Source organism: Hypomesus nipponensis, chromosome 20 (genome assembly GCF_054491055.1).
Source record: "Hypomesus nipponensis isolate SF chromosome 20, ASM5449105v1, whole genome shotgun sequence".
NCBI lineage: Eukaryota > Metazoa > Chordata > Actinopteri > Osmeriformes > Osmeridae > Hypomesus > Hypomesus nipponensis.
The window spans coordinates 740,001-750,000 of NC_140380.1; the positions used below are offsets into that span (position 1 = coordinate 740,001).

The following is a 10,000-nucleotide window of genomic DNA, read 5'->3' on the forward strand; positions in this document are numbered from 1 at the left end:
TACGGCCATACCAGCCTGGCAACGCCCGATCTCGTCTGATCTCGGAAGCTAAGCAGGGTCGGGCCTGGTTAGTACTTGGATGGGAGACCGCCTGGGAATACCAGGTGCTGTCTGCTCTTTTGCTCATTCACTTAGAAACTGAAATCTTGCAATATGCACAAGTAGTCCTTCATGAAAGGGGCTGGAAGCTGTTTTCATTTTGACACGAGAGAGAGAGAGAGAGAGAGAGAGAGAGAGACTACCTTGCATTGTCAATTGCTAAATCTGTATATGGATAAGTAGCCTATGGTTGTCAACTTATTTCGTACGGCCATACCAGCCTGGCAACGCCCGATCTCGTCTGATCTCGGAAGCTAAGCAGGGTCGGGCCTGGTTAGTACTTGGATGGGAGACCGCCTGGGAATACCAGGTGCTGTATGCTCTTTTGCTCATTCACTTAGAAACTGAAATCTTGCAATATGCACAAGTAGTCCTTCATGAAAGGGGCTGGAAGCTGTTTTCATTTTGACACGAGAGAGAGAGAGAGACTACCTTGCATTGTCAATTGCTAAATCTGTATATGGATAAGTAGCCTATGGTTGTCAACTTATTTCGTACGGCCATACCAGCCTGGCAACGCCCGATCTCGTCTGATCTCGGAAGCTAAGCAGGGTCGGGCCTGGTTAGTACTTGGATGGGAGACCGCCTGGGAATACCAGGTGCTGTATGCTCTTTTGCTCATTCACTTAGAAACTGACATCTTGCAATATGCACAAGTAGTCCTTCATGAAAGGGGCTGGAAGCTGTTTTCATTTTGACACGAGAGAGAGAGAGAGAGAGAGAGAGAGAGAGAGAGAGACTACCTTGCATTGTCAATTGCTAAATCTGTATATGGATAAGTAGCCTATGGTTGTCAACTTATTTCGTACGGCCATACCAGCCTGGCAACGCCCGATCTCGTCTGATCTCGGAAGCTAAGCAGGGTCGGGCCTGGTTAGTACTTGGATGGGAGACCGCCTGGGAATACCAGGTGCTGTATGCTCTTTTGCTCATTCACTTAGAAACTGAAATCTTGCAATATGCACAAGTAGTCCTTCATGAAAGGGGCTGGAAGCTGTTTTCATTTTGACACGAGAGAGAGAGAGAGACTACCTTGCATTGTCAATTGCTAAATCTGTATATGGATAAGTAGCCTATGGTTGTCAACTTATTTCGTACGGCCATACCAGCCTGGCAACGCCCGATCTCGTCTGATCTCGGAAGCTAAGCAGGGTCGGGCCTGGTTAGTACTTGGATGGGAGACCGCCTGGGAATACCAGGTGCTGTATGCTCTTTTGCTCATTCACTTAGAAACTGACATCTTGCAATATGCACAAGTAGTCCTTCATGAAAGGGGCTGGAAGCTGTTTTCATTTTGACACGAGAGAGAGAGAGAGAGAGAGAGAGAGAGACTACCTTGCATTGTCAATTGCTAAATCTGTATATGGATAAGTAGCCTATGGTTGTCAACTTATTTCGTACGGCCATACCAGCCTGGCAACGCCCGATCTCGTCTGATCTCGGAAGCTAAGCAGGGTCGGGCCTGGTTAGTACTTGGATGGGAGACCGCCTGGGAATACCAGGTGCTGTATGCTCTTTTGCTCATTCACTTAGAAACTGAAATCTTGCAATATGCACAAGTAGTCCTTCATGAAAGGGGCTGGAAGCTGTTTTCATTTTGACACGAGAGAGAGAGAGAGAGAGAGAGAGAGAGAGAGAGAGAGAGAGAGACTACCTTGCATTGTCAATTGCTAAATCTGTATATGGATAAGTAGCCTATGGTTGTCAACTTATTTCGTACGGCCATACCAGCCTGGCAACGCCCGATCTCGTCTGATCTCGGAAGCTAAGCAGGGTCGGGCCTGGTTAGTACTTGGATGGGAGACCGCCTGGGAATACCAGGTGCTGTATGCTCTTTTGCTCATTCACTTAGAAACTGAAATCTTGCAATATGCACAAGTAGTCCTTCATGAAAGGGGCTGGAAGCTGTTTTCATTTTGACACGAGAGAGAGAGAGAGAGAGACCACTTTGCATTGTCAATTGCTAAATCTGTATATGGATAAGTAGCCTATGGTTGTCAACTTATTTTGTACGGCTATACCAGCCTGGCAACGCCCGATCTCGTCTGATCTCGTAAGCTAAGCAGGGTCGGGCCTGGTTAGTACTTGGATGGGAGACCGCCTGGGAATACCAGGTGCTGTATGCTCTTTTGCTCATTCACTTAGAAACTGAAATCTTGCAATATGCACAAGTAGTCCTTCATGAAAGGGGCTGGAAGCTGTTTTCATTTTGACACGAGAGAGAGAGAGAGAGAGAGAGAGAGAGAGAGACTACCTTGCATTGTCAATTGCTAAATCTGTATATGGATAAGTAGCCTATGGTTGTCAACTTATTTCGTACGGCCATACCAGCCTGGCAACGCCCGATCTCGTCTGATCTCGGAAGCTAAGCATGGTCGGGCCTGGTTAGTACTTGGATGGGAGACCGCCTGGGAATACCAGGTGCTGTATGCTCTTTTGCTCATTCACTTAGAAACTGAAATCTTGCAATATGCACAAGTAGTCCTTCATGAAAGGGGCTGGAAGCTGTTTTCATTTTGACACGAGAGAGAGAGAGAGAGAGAGAGAGAGAGACTACCTTGCATTGTCAATTGCTAAATCTGTATATGGATAAGTAGCCTATGGTTGTCAACTTATTTCGTACGGCCATACCAGCCTGGCAATGCCCGATTTCGTCTGATCTCGGAAGCTAAGCAGGGTCGGGCCTGGTTAGTACTTGGATGGGAGACCGCCTGGGAATACCAGGTGCTGTATGCTCATTTACTTAGAAACTGAAATCTTGCAATATGCACAAGTAGTCCTTCATGAAAGGGGCTGGAAGCTGTTTTCATTTTGACACGAGAGGGAGAGAGAGAGAGAGAGACCACCTTGCATTGTCAATTGCTAAATCTGTATATGGATAAGTAGCCTATGGTTGTCAACTTATTTCGTACGGCCATACCAGCCTGGCAACGCCTGATCTCGTCTGATCTCGGAAGCTAAGCAGGGTTGGGCCTGGTTAGTACTTGGATGGGAGACCGCCTGGGAATACCAGGTGCTGTATGCTCTTTTGCTCATTAATTTAGAAACTGAAATCTTGCAATATGCACAAGTAGTCCTTCATGAAAGGGGCTGGAAGCTGTTTTCATTTTGACACGAGAGAGAGAGAGAGAGAGAGAGAGAGAGAGAGAGAGAGAGACTACCTTGCATTGTCAATTGCTAAATCTGTATATGGATAAGTAGCCTATGGTTGTCAACTTATTTCGTACGGCCATACCAGCCTGGCAACGCCCGATCTCGTCTGATCTCGGAAGCTAAGCATGGTCGGGCCTGGTTAGTACTTGGATGGGAGACCGCCTGGGAATACCAGGTGCTGTATGCTCTTTTGCTCATTCACTTAGAAACTGAAATCTTGCAATATGCACAAGTAGTCCTTCATGAAAGGGGCTGGAAGCTGTTTTCATTTTGACACGAGAGAGAGAGAGAGAGAGAGAGAGAGAGAGACTACCTTGCATTGTCAATTGCTAAATCTGTATATGGATAAGTAGCCTATGGTTGTCAACTTATTTCGTACGGCCATACCAGCCTGGCAACGCCCGATCTCGTCTGATCTCGGAAGCTAAGCAGGGTCGGGCCTGGTTAGTACTTGGATGGGAGACCGCCTGGGAATACCAGGTGCTGTATGCTCATTCACTTAGAAACTGAAATCTTGCAATATGCACAAGTAGTCCTTCATGAAAGGGGCTGGAAGCTGTTTTCATTTTGACACGAGAGGGAGAGAGAGAGAGAGAGACCACCTTGCATTGTCAATTGCTAAATCTGTATATGGATAAGTAGCCTATGGTTGTCAACTTATTTCGTACGGCCATACCAGCCTGGCAACGCCTGATCTCGGAAGCTAAGCAGGGTTGGGCCTGGTTAGTACTTGGATGGGAGACCGCCTGGGAATACCAGGTGCTGTATGCTCTTTTGCTCATTAATTTAGAAACTGAAATCTTGCAATATGCACAAGTAGTCCTTCATGAAAGGGGCTGGAAGCTGTTTTCATTTTGACACGAGAGAGAGAGAGAGAGAGAGAGAGACCACCTTGCATTGTCAATTGCTAAATCTGTATATGGATAAGTAGCCTATGGTTGTCAACTTATTTCGTACGGCCATACCAGCCTGGCAACACCCAATCTCGTCTGATCTCGGAAGATAAGCAGGGTTGGGCCTGGTTAGTACTTGGATGGGAGACCGCCTGGGAATACCAGGTGCTGTATGCTCTTTTGCTCATTAATTTAGAAACTGAAATCTTGCAATATGCACAAGTAGTCCTTCATGAAAGGGGCTGGAAGCTGTTTTCATTTTGACACGAGAGAGAGAGAGAGAGACCACCTTGCATTGTCAATTGCTAAATCTGTATATGGATAAGTAGCCTATGGTTGTCAACTTATTTCGTACGGCCATACCAGCCTGGCAATGCCCGATTTCGTCTGATCTCGGAAGCTAAGCAGGGTCGGGCCTGGTTAGTACTTGGATGGGAGACCGCCTGGGAATACCAGGTGCTGTATGCTCATTCACTTAGAAACTGAAATCTTGCAATATGCACAAGTAGTCCTTCATGAAAGGGGCTGGAAGCTGTTTTCATTTTGACACGAGAGGGAGAGAGAGAGAGAGAGACCACCTTGCATTGTCAATTGCTAAATCTGTATATGGATAAGTAGCCTATGGTTGTCAACTTATTTCGTACGGCCATACCAGCCTGGCAATGCCCGATTTCGTCTGATCTCGGAAGCTAAGCAGGGTCGGGCCTGGTTAGTACTTGGATGGGAGACCGCCTGGGAATACCAGGTGCTGTATGCTCATTCACTTAGAAACTGAAATCTTGCAATATGCACAAGTAGTCCTTCATGAAAGGGGCTGGAAGCTGTTTTCATTTTGACACGAGAGGGAGAGAGAGAGAGAGAGACCACCTTGCATTGTCAATTGCTAAATCTGTATATGGATAAGTAGCCTATGGTTGTCAACTTATTTCGTACGGCCATACCAGCCTGGCAACGCCTGATCTCGTCTGATCTCGGAAGCTAAGCAGGGTTGGGCCTGGTTAGTACTTGGATGGGAGACCGCCTGGGAATACCAGGTGCTGTATGCTCTTTTGCTCATTAATTTAGAAACTGAAATCTTGCAATATGCACAAGTAGTCCTTCATGAAAGGGGCTGGAAGCTGTTTTCATTTTGACACGAGAGAGAGAGAGAGAGAGAGAGAGAGAGAGAGAGAGAGACTACCTTGCATTGTCAATTGCTAAATCTGTATATGGATAAGTAGCCTATGGTTGTCAACTTATTTCGTACGGCCATACCAGCCTGGCAACGCCCGATCTCGTCTGATCTCGGAAGCTAAGCATGGTCGGGCCTGGTTAGTACTTGGATGGGAGACCGCCTGGGAATACCAGGTGCTGTATGCTCTTTTGCTCATTCACTTAGAAACTGAAATCTTGCAATATGCACAAGTAGTCCTTCATGAAAGGGGCTGGAAGCTGTTTTCATTTTGACACGAGAGAGAGAGAGAGAGAGAGAGAGAGAGACTACCTTGCATTGTCAATTGCTAAATCTGTATATGGATAAGTAGCCTATGGTTGTCAACTTATTTCGTACGGCCATACCAGCCTGGCAACGCCCGATCTCGTCTGATCTCGGAAGCTAAGCAGGGTCGGGCCTGGTTAGTACTTGGATGGGAGACCGCCTGGGAATACCAGGTGCTGTATGCTCATTCACTTAGAAACTGAAATCTTGCAATATGCACAAGTAGTCCTTCATGAAAGGGGCTGGAAGCTGTTTTCATTTTGACACGAGAGGGAGAGAGAGAGAGAGAGACCACCTTGCATTGTCAATTGCTAAATCTGTATATGGATAAGTAGCCTATGGTTGTCAACTTATTTCGTACGGCCATACCAGCCTGGCAACGCCTGATCTCGGAAGCTAAGCAGGGTTGGGCCTGGTTAGTACTTGGATGGGAGACCGCCTGGGAATACCAGGTGCTGTATGCTCTTTTGCTCATTAATTTAGAAACTGAAATCTTGCAATATGCACAAGTAGTCCTTCATGAAAGGGGCTGGAAGCTGTTTTCATTTTGACACGAGAGAGAGAGAGAGAGAGAGAGAGACCACCTTGCATTGTCAATTGCTAAATCTGTATATGGATAAGTAGCCTATGGTTGTCAACTTATTTCGTACGGCCATACCAGCCTGGCAACACCCAATCTCGTCTGATCTCGGAAGATAAGCAGGGTCGGGCCTTGTTAGTACTTGGATGGGAGACCGCCTGGGAATACCAGGTGCTGTATGCTCTTTTGCTCATTAACTTAGAAACTGACATCTTGCAATATGCACAAGTAGTCCTTCATGAAAGGGGCTGGAAGCTGTTTTCATTTTGACACGAGAGAGAGAGAGAGAGAGACCACCTTGCATTGTCAATTGCTAAATCTGTATATGGATAAGTAGCCTATGGTTGTCAACTTATTTCGTACGGCCATACCAGCCTGGCAACGCCTGATCTCGTCTGATCTCGGAAGCTAAGCAGGGTTGGGCCTGGTTAGTACTTGGATGGGAGACCGCCTGGGAATACCAGGTGCTGTATGCTCTTTTGCTCATTAATTTAGAAACTGAAATCTTGCAATATGCACAAGTAGTCCTTCATGAAAGGGGCTGGAAGCTGTTTTCATTTTGACACGAGAGAGAGAGAGAGAGAGAGAGAGAGAGAGAGAGAGACTACCTTGCATTGTCAATTGCTAAATCTGTATATGGATAAGTAGCCTATGGTTGTCAACTTATTTCGTACGGCCATACCAGCCTGGCAACGCCCGATCTTGTCTGATCTCGGAAGCTAAGCAGGGTCGGGCCTGGTTAGTACTTGGATGGGAGACCGCCTGGGAATACCAGGTGCTGTATGCTCTTTTGCTCATTCACTTAGAAACTGAAATCTTGCAATATGCACAAGTAGTCCTTCATGAAAGGGGCTGGAAGCTGTTTTCATTTTGACACGAGAGAGAGAGAGAGAGAGACCACTTTGCATTGTCAATTGCTAAATCTGTATATGGATAAGTAGCCTATGGTTGTCAACTTATTTTGTACGGCTATACCAGCCTGGCAACGCCCGATCTCGTCTGATCTCGGAAGCTAAGCATGGTCGGGCCTGGTTAGTACTTGGATGGGAGACCGCCTGGGAATACCAGGTGCTGTATGCTCCTTTGCTCATTCACTTAGAAACTGAAATCTTGCAATATGCACAAGTAGTCCTTCATGAAAGGGGCTGGAAGCTGTTTTCATTTTGACACGAGAGAGAGAGAGAGAGAGAGAGAGAGAGAGAGACTACCTTGCATTGTCAATTGCTAAATCTGTATATGGATAAGTAGCCTATGGTTGTCAACTTATTTCGTACGGCCATACCAGCCTGGCAACGCCCGATCTCGTCTGATCTCGGAAGCTAAGCAGGGTCGGGCCTGGTTAGTACTTGGATGGGAGACCGCCTGGGAATACCAGGTGCTGTATGCTCTTTTGCTCATTCACTTAGAAACTGAAATCTTGCAATATGCACAAGTAGTCCTTCATGAAAGGGGCTGGAAGCTGTTTTCATTTTGACACGAGAGAGAGAGAGAGAGAGACCACCTTGCATTGTCAATTGCTAAATCTGTATATGGATAAGTAGCCTATGGTTGTCAACTTATTTTGTACGGCCATACCAGCCTGGCAACGCCCGATCTCGTCTGATCTCGGAAGCTAAGCAGGGTCGGGCCTGGTTAGTACTTGGATGGGAGACCGCCTGGGAATACCAGGTGCTGTATGCTATTTTGCTCATTCACTTAGAAACTGAAATCTTGCAATATGCACAAGTAGTCCTTCATGAAAGGGGCTGGAAGCTGTATTCATTTTGACACGAGAGAGAGAGAGAGAGACCACCTTGCATTGTCAATTGCTAAATCTGTATATGGATAAGTAGCCTATGGTTGTCAACTTATTTTGTACGGCTATACCAGCCTGGCAACGCCCGATCTCGTCTGATCTCGGAAGCTAAGCATGGTCGGGCCTGGTTAGTACTTGGATGGGAGACCGCCTGGGAATACCAGGTGCTGTATGCTCTTTTGCTCATTCACTTAGAAACTGAAATCTTGCAATATGCACAAGTAGTCCTTCATGAAAGGGGCTGGAAGCTGTTTTCATTTTGACACGAGAGAGAGAGAGAGAGAGACCACCTTGCATTGTCAATTGCTAAATCTGTATATGGATAAGTAGCCTATGGTTGTCAACTTATTTCGTACGGCCATACCAGCCTGGCAACGCCTGATCTCGTCTGATCTCGGAAGCTAAGCAGGGTTGGGCCTGGTTAGTACTTGGATGGGAGACCGCCTGGGAATACCAGGTGCTGTATGCTCTTTTGCTCATTAATTTAGAAACTGAAATCTTGCAATATGCACAAGTAGTCCTTCATGAAAGGGGCTGGAAGCTGTTTTCATTTTGACACGAGAGAGAGAGAGAGAGAGAGAGAGAGAGAGACTACCTTGCATTGTCAATTGCTAAATCTGTATATGGATAAGTAGCCTATGGTTGTCAACTTATTTCGTACGGCCATACCAGCCTGGCAACGCCCGATCTTGTCTGATCTCGGAAGCTAAGCAGGGTCGGGCCTGGTTAGTACTTGGATGGGAGACCGCCTGGGAATACCAGGTGCTGTATGCTCTTTTGCTCATTCACTTAGAAACTGAAATCTTGCAATATGCACAAGTAGTCCTTCATGAAAGGGGCTGGAAGCTGTTTTCATTTTGACACGAGAGAGAGAGAGAGAGAGACCACTTTGCATTGTCAATTGCTAAATCTGTATATGGATAAGTAGCCTATGGTTGTCAACTTATTTTGTACGGCTATACCAGCCTGGCAACGCCCGATCTCGTCTGATCTCGGAAGCTAAGCATGGTCGGGCCTGGTTAGTACTTGGATGGGAGACCGCCTGGGAATACCAGGTGCTGTATGCTCCTTTGCTCATTCACTTAGAAACTGAAATCTTGCAATATGCACAAGTAGTCCTTCATGAAAGGGGCTGGAAGCTGTTTTCATTTTGACACGAGAGAGAGAGAGAGAGAGAGAGAGAGAGACTACCTTGCATTGTCAATTGCTAAATCTGTATATGGATAAGTAGCCTATGGTTGTCAACTTATTTCGTACGGCCATACCAGCCTGGCAACGCCCGATCTCGTCTGATCTCGGAAGCTAAGCAGGGTCGGGCCTGGTTAGTACTTGGATGGGAGACCGCCTGGGAATACCAGGTGCTGTATGCTCTTTTGCTCATTCACTTAGAAACTGAAATCTTGCAATATGCACAAGTAGTCCTTCATGAAAGGGGCTGGAAGCTGTTTTCATTTTGACACGAGAGAGAGAGAGAGAGAGACCACCTTGCATTGTCAATTGCTAAATCTGTATATGGATAAGTAGCCTATGGTTGTCAACTTATTTTGTACGGCCATACCAGCCTGGCAACGCCCGATCTCGTCTGATCTCGGAAGCTAAGCAGGGTCGGGCCTGGTTAGTACTTGGATGGGAGACCGCCTGGGAATACCAGGTGCTGTATGCTATTTTGCTCATTCACTTAGAAACTGAAATCTTGCAATATGCACAAGTAGTCCTTCATGAAAGGGGCTGGAAGCTGTATTCATTTTGACACGAGAGAGAGAGAGAGAGACCACCTTGCATTGTCAATTGCTAAATCTGTATATGGATAAGTAGCCTATGGTTGTCAACTTATTTTGTACGGCTATACCAGCCTGGCAACGCCCGATCTCGTCTGATCTCGGAAGCTAAGCATGGTCGGGCCTGGTTAGTACTTGGATGGGAGACCGCCTGGGAATACCAGGTGCTGTATGCTCTTTTGCTCATTCACTTAGAAACTGAAATCTTGCAATATGCACAAGTAG

The 10,000-nt window shown here is 46.5% G+C and overlaps 22 non-coding genes and 12 pseudogenes across 22 annotated transcripts; all 34 read left to right on the top strand.

The window, feature by feature from the left end:
* The window catches only part of LOC146240552 (5S ribosomal RNA), a 119-nt pseudogene extending 3 nt beyond the window's left edge, over positions 1–116 (top strand).
* Positions 117–302: 186 nt separating this feature from the next.
* On the top strand, positions 303–421 carry LOC146240553 (5S ribosomal RNA). The gene has a single exon (XR_014736220.1). It is a non-coding gene; the product is annotated as a 5S ribosomal RNA (ribosomal RNA).
* A 170-nt stretch (positions 422–591) lies between these two features.
* LOC146240554 (5S ribosomal RNA) lies at positions 592–710 on the top strand. Its single transcript, XR_014736221.1, has one exon. It is a non-coding gene; the product is annotated as a 5S ribosomal RNA (ribosomal RNA).
* A 192-nt stretch (positions 711–902) lies between these two features.
* On the top strand, positions 903–1,021 carry LOC146240555 (5S ribosomal RNA). The gene has a single exon (XR_014736222.1). It is a non-coding gene; the product is annotated as a 5S ribosomal RNA (ribosomal RNA).
* A 170-nt stretch (positions 1,022–1,191) lies between these two features.
* On the top strand, positions 1,192–1,310 carry LOC146240556 (5S ribosomal RNA). The gene has a single exon (XR_014736223.1). It is a non-coding gene; the product is annotated as a 5S ribosomal RNA (ribosomal RNA).
* A 184-nt stretch (positions 1,311–1,494) lies between these two features.
* Positions 1,495–1,613, top strand: LOC146240557 (5S ribosomal RNA). Its single transcript, XR_014736224.1, has one exon. It is a non-coding gene; the product is annotated as a 5S ribosomal RNA (ribosomal RNA).
* A 200-nt stretch (positions 1,614–1,813) lies between these two features.
* LOC146240558 (5S ribosomal RNA) lies at positions 1,814–1,932 on the top strand. The gene has a single exon (XR_014736225.1). It is a non-coding gene; the product is annotated as a 5S ribosomal RNA (ribosomal RNA).
* A 174-nt stretch (positions 1,933–2,106) lies between these two features.
* LOC146240559 (5S ribosomal RNA) lies at positions 2,107–2,225 on the top strand (annotated as a pseudogene).
* Positions 2,226–2,413: 188 nt separating this feature from the next.
* LOC146240560 (5S ribosomal RNA) lies at positions 2,414–2,532 on the top strand. The gene has a single exon (XR_014734699.1). It is a non-coding gene; the product is annotated as a 5S ribosomal RNA (ribosomal RNA).
* A 184-nt stretch (positions 2,533–2,716) lies between these two features.
* LOC146240561 (5S ribosomal RNA) lies at positions 2,717–2,835 on the top strand (annotated as a pseudogene).
* Positions 2,836–3,005: 170 nt separating this feature from the next.
* LOC146240562 (5S ribosomal RNA) lies at positions 3,006–3,124 on the top strand. The gene has a single exon (XR_014739816.1). It is a non-coding gene; the product is annotated as a 5S ribosomal RNA (ribosomal RNA).
* Positions 3,125–3,320: 196 nt separating this feature from the next.
* LOC146240563 (5S ribosomal RNA) lies at positions 3,321–3,439 on the top strand. The gene has a single exon (XR_014734701.1). It is a non-coding gene; the product is annotated as a 5S ribosomal RNA (ribosomal RNA).
* A 186-nt stretch (positions 3,440–3,625) lies between these two features.
* LOC146240564 (5S ribosomal RNA) lies at positions 3,626–3,744 on the top strand. Its single transcript, XR_014736227.1, has one exon. It is a non-coding gene; the product is annotated as a 5S ribosomal RNA (ribosomal RNA).
* A 170-nt stretch (positions 3,745–3,914) lies between these two features.
* LOC146240565 (5S ribosomal RNA) lies at positions 3,915–4,023 on the top strand (annotated as a pseudogene).
* Positions 4,024–4,203: 180 nt separating this feature from the next.
* LOC146240566 (5S ribosomal RNA) lies at positions 4,204–4,322 on the top strand. Its single transcript, XR_014740395.1, has one exon. It is a non-coding gene; the product is annotated as a 5S ribosomal RNA (ribosomal RNA).
* A 172-nt stretch (positions 4,323–4,494) lies between these two features.
* LOC146240567 (5S ribosomal RNA) lies at positions 4,495–4,613 on the top strand (annotated as a pseudogene).
* A 170-nt stretch (positions 4,614–4,783) lies between these two features.
* Positions 4,784–4,902, top strand: LOC146240568 (5S ribosomal RNA; annotated as a pseudogene).
* A 170-nt stretch (positions 4,903–5,072) lies between these two features.
* LOC146240569 (5S ribosomal RNA) lies at positions 5,073–5,191 on the top strand. Its single transcript, XR_014739817.1, has one exon. It is a non-coding gene; the product is annotated as a 5S ribosomal RNA (ribosomal RNA).
* A 194-nt stretch (positions 5,192–5,385) lies between these two features.
* On the top strand, positions 5,386–5,504 carry LOC146240570 (5S ribosomal RNA). Its single transcript, XR_014734702.1, has one exon. It is a non-coding gene; the product is annotated as a 5S ribosomal RNA (ribosomal RNA).
* A 184-nt stretch (positions 5,505–5,688) lies between these two features.
* LOC146240571 (5S ribosomal RNA) lies at positions 5,689–5,807 on the top strand. Its single transcript, XR_014736228.1, has one exon. It is a non-coding gene; the product is annotated as a 5S ribosomal RNA (ribosomal RNA).
* A 170-nt stretch (positions 5,808–5,977) lies between these two features.
* Positions 5,978–6,086, top strand: LOC146240572 (5S ribosomal RNA; annotated as a pseudogene).
* A 180-nt stretch (positions 6,087–6,266) lies between these two features.
* Positions 6,267–6,385, top strand: LOC146240573 (5S ribosomal RNA; annotated as a pseudogene).
* A 174-nt stretch (positions 6,386–6,559) lies between these two features.
* LOC146240574 (5S ribosomal RNA) lies at positions 6,560–6,678 on the top strand. The gene has a single exon (XR_014739818.1). It is a non-coding gene; the product is annotated as a 5S ribosomal RNA (ribosomal RNA).
* Positions 6,679–6,870: 192 nt separating this feature from the next.
* On the top strand, positions 6,871–6,989 carry LOC146240575 (5S ribosomal RNA). The gene has a single exon (XR_014734752.1). It is a non-coding gene; the product is annotated as a 5S ribosomal RNA (ribosomal RNA).
* A 174-nt stretch (positions 6,990–7,163) lies between these two features.
* Positions 7,164–7,282, top strand: LOC146240576 (5S ribosomal RNA; annotated as a pseudogene).
* A 188-nt stretch (positions 7,283–7,470) lies between these two features.
* LOC146240577 (5S ribosomal RNA) lies at positions 7,471–7,589 on the top strand. The gene has a single exon (XR_014736229.1). It is a non-coding gene; the product is annotated as a 5S ribosomal RNA (ribosomal RNA).
* Positions 7,590–7,763: 174 nt separating this feature from the next.
* On the top strand, positions 7,764–7,882 carry LOC146240578 (5S ribosomal RNA). The gene has a single exon (XR_014739637.1). It is a non-coding gene; the product is annotated as a 5S ribosomal RNA (ribosomal RNA).
* Positions 7,883–8,054: 172 nt separating this feature from the next.
* Positions 8,055–8,173, top strand: LOC146240579 (5S ribosomal RNA; annotated as a pseudogene).
* Positions 8,174–8,347: 174 nt separating this feature from the next.
* On the top strand, positions 8,348–8,466 carry LOC146240580 (5S ribosomal RNA). The gene has a single exon (XR_014739819.1). It is a non-coding gene; the product is annotated as a 5S ribosomal RNA (ribosomal RNA).
* A 186-nt stretch (positions 8,467–8,652) lies between these two features.
* Positions 8,653–8,771, top strand: LOC146240581 (5S ribosomal RNA). Its single transcript, XR_014734753.1, has one exon. It is a non-coding gene; the product is annotated as a 5S ribosomal RNA (ribosomal RNA).
* Positions 8,772–8,945: 174 nt separating this feature from the next.
* Positions 8,946–9,064, top strand: LOC146240582 (5S ribosomal RNA; annotated as a pseudogene).
* Positions 9,065–9,248: 184 nt separating this feature from the next.
* Positions 9,249–9,367, top strand: LOC146240583 (5S ribosomal RNA). Its single transcript, XR_014736230.1, has one exon. It is a non-coding gene; the product is annotated as a 5S ribosomal RNA (ribosomal RNA).
* Positions 9,368–9,541: 174 nt separating this feature from the next.
* Positions 9,542–9,660, top strand: LOC146240584 (5S ribosomal RNA). Its single transcript, XR_014739639.1, has one exon. It is a non-coding gene; the product is annotated as a 5S ribosomal RNA (ribosomal RNA).
* Positions 9,661–9,832: 172 nt separating this feature from the next.
* LOC146240585 (5S ribosomal RNA) lies at positions 9,833–9,951 on the top strand (annotated as a pseudogene).
* Positions 9,952–10,000: the final 49 nt, after the last annotated feature.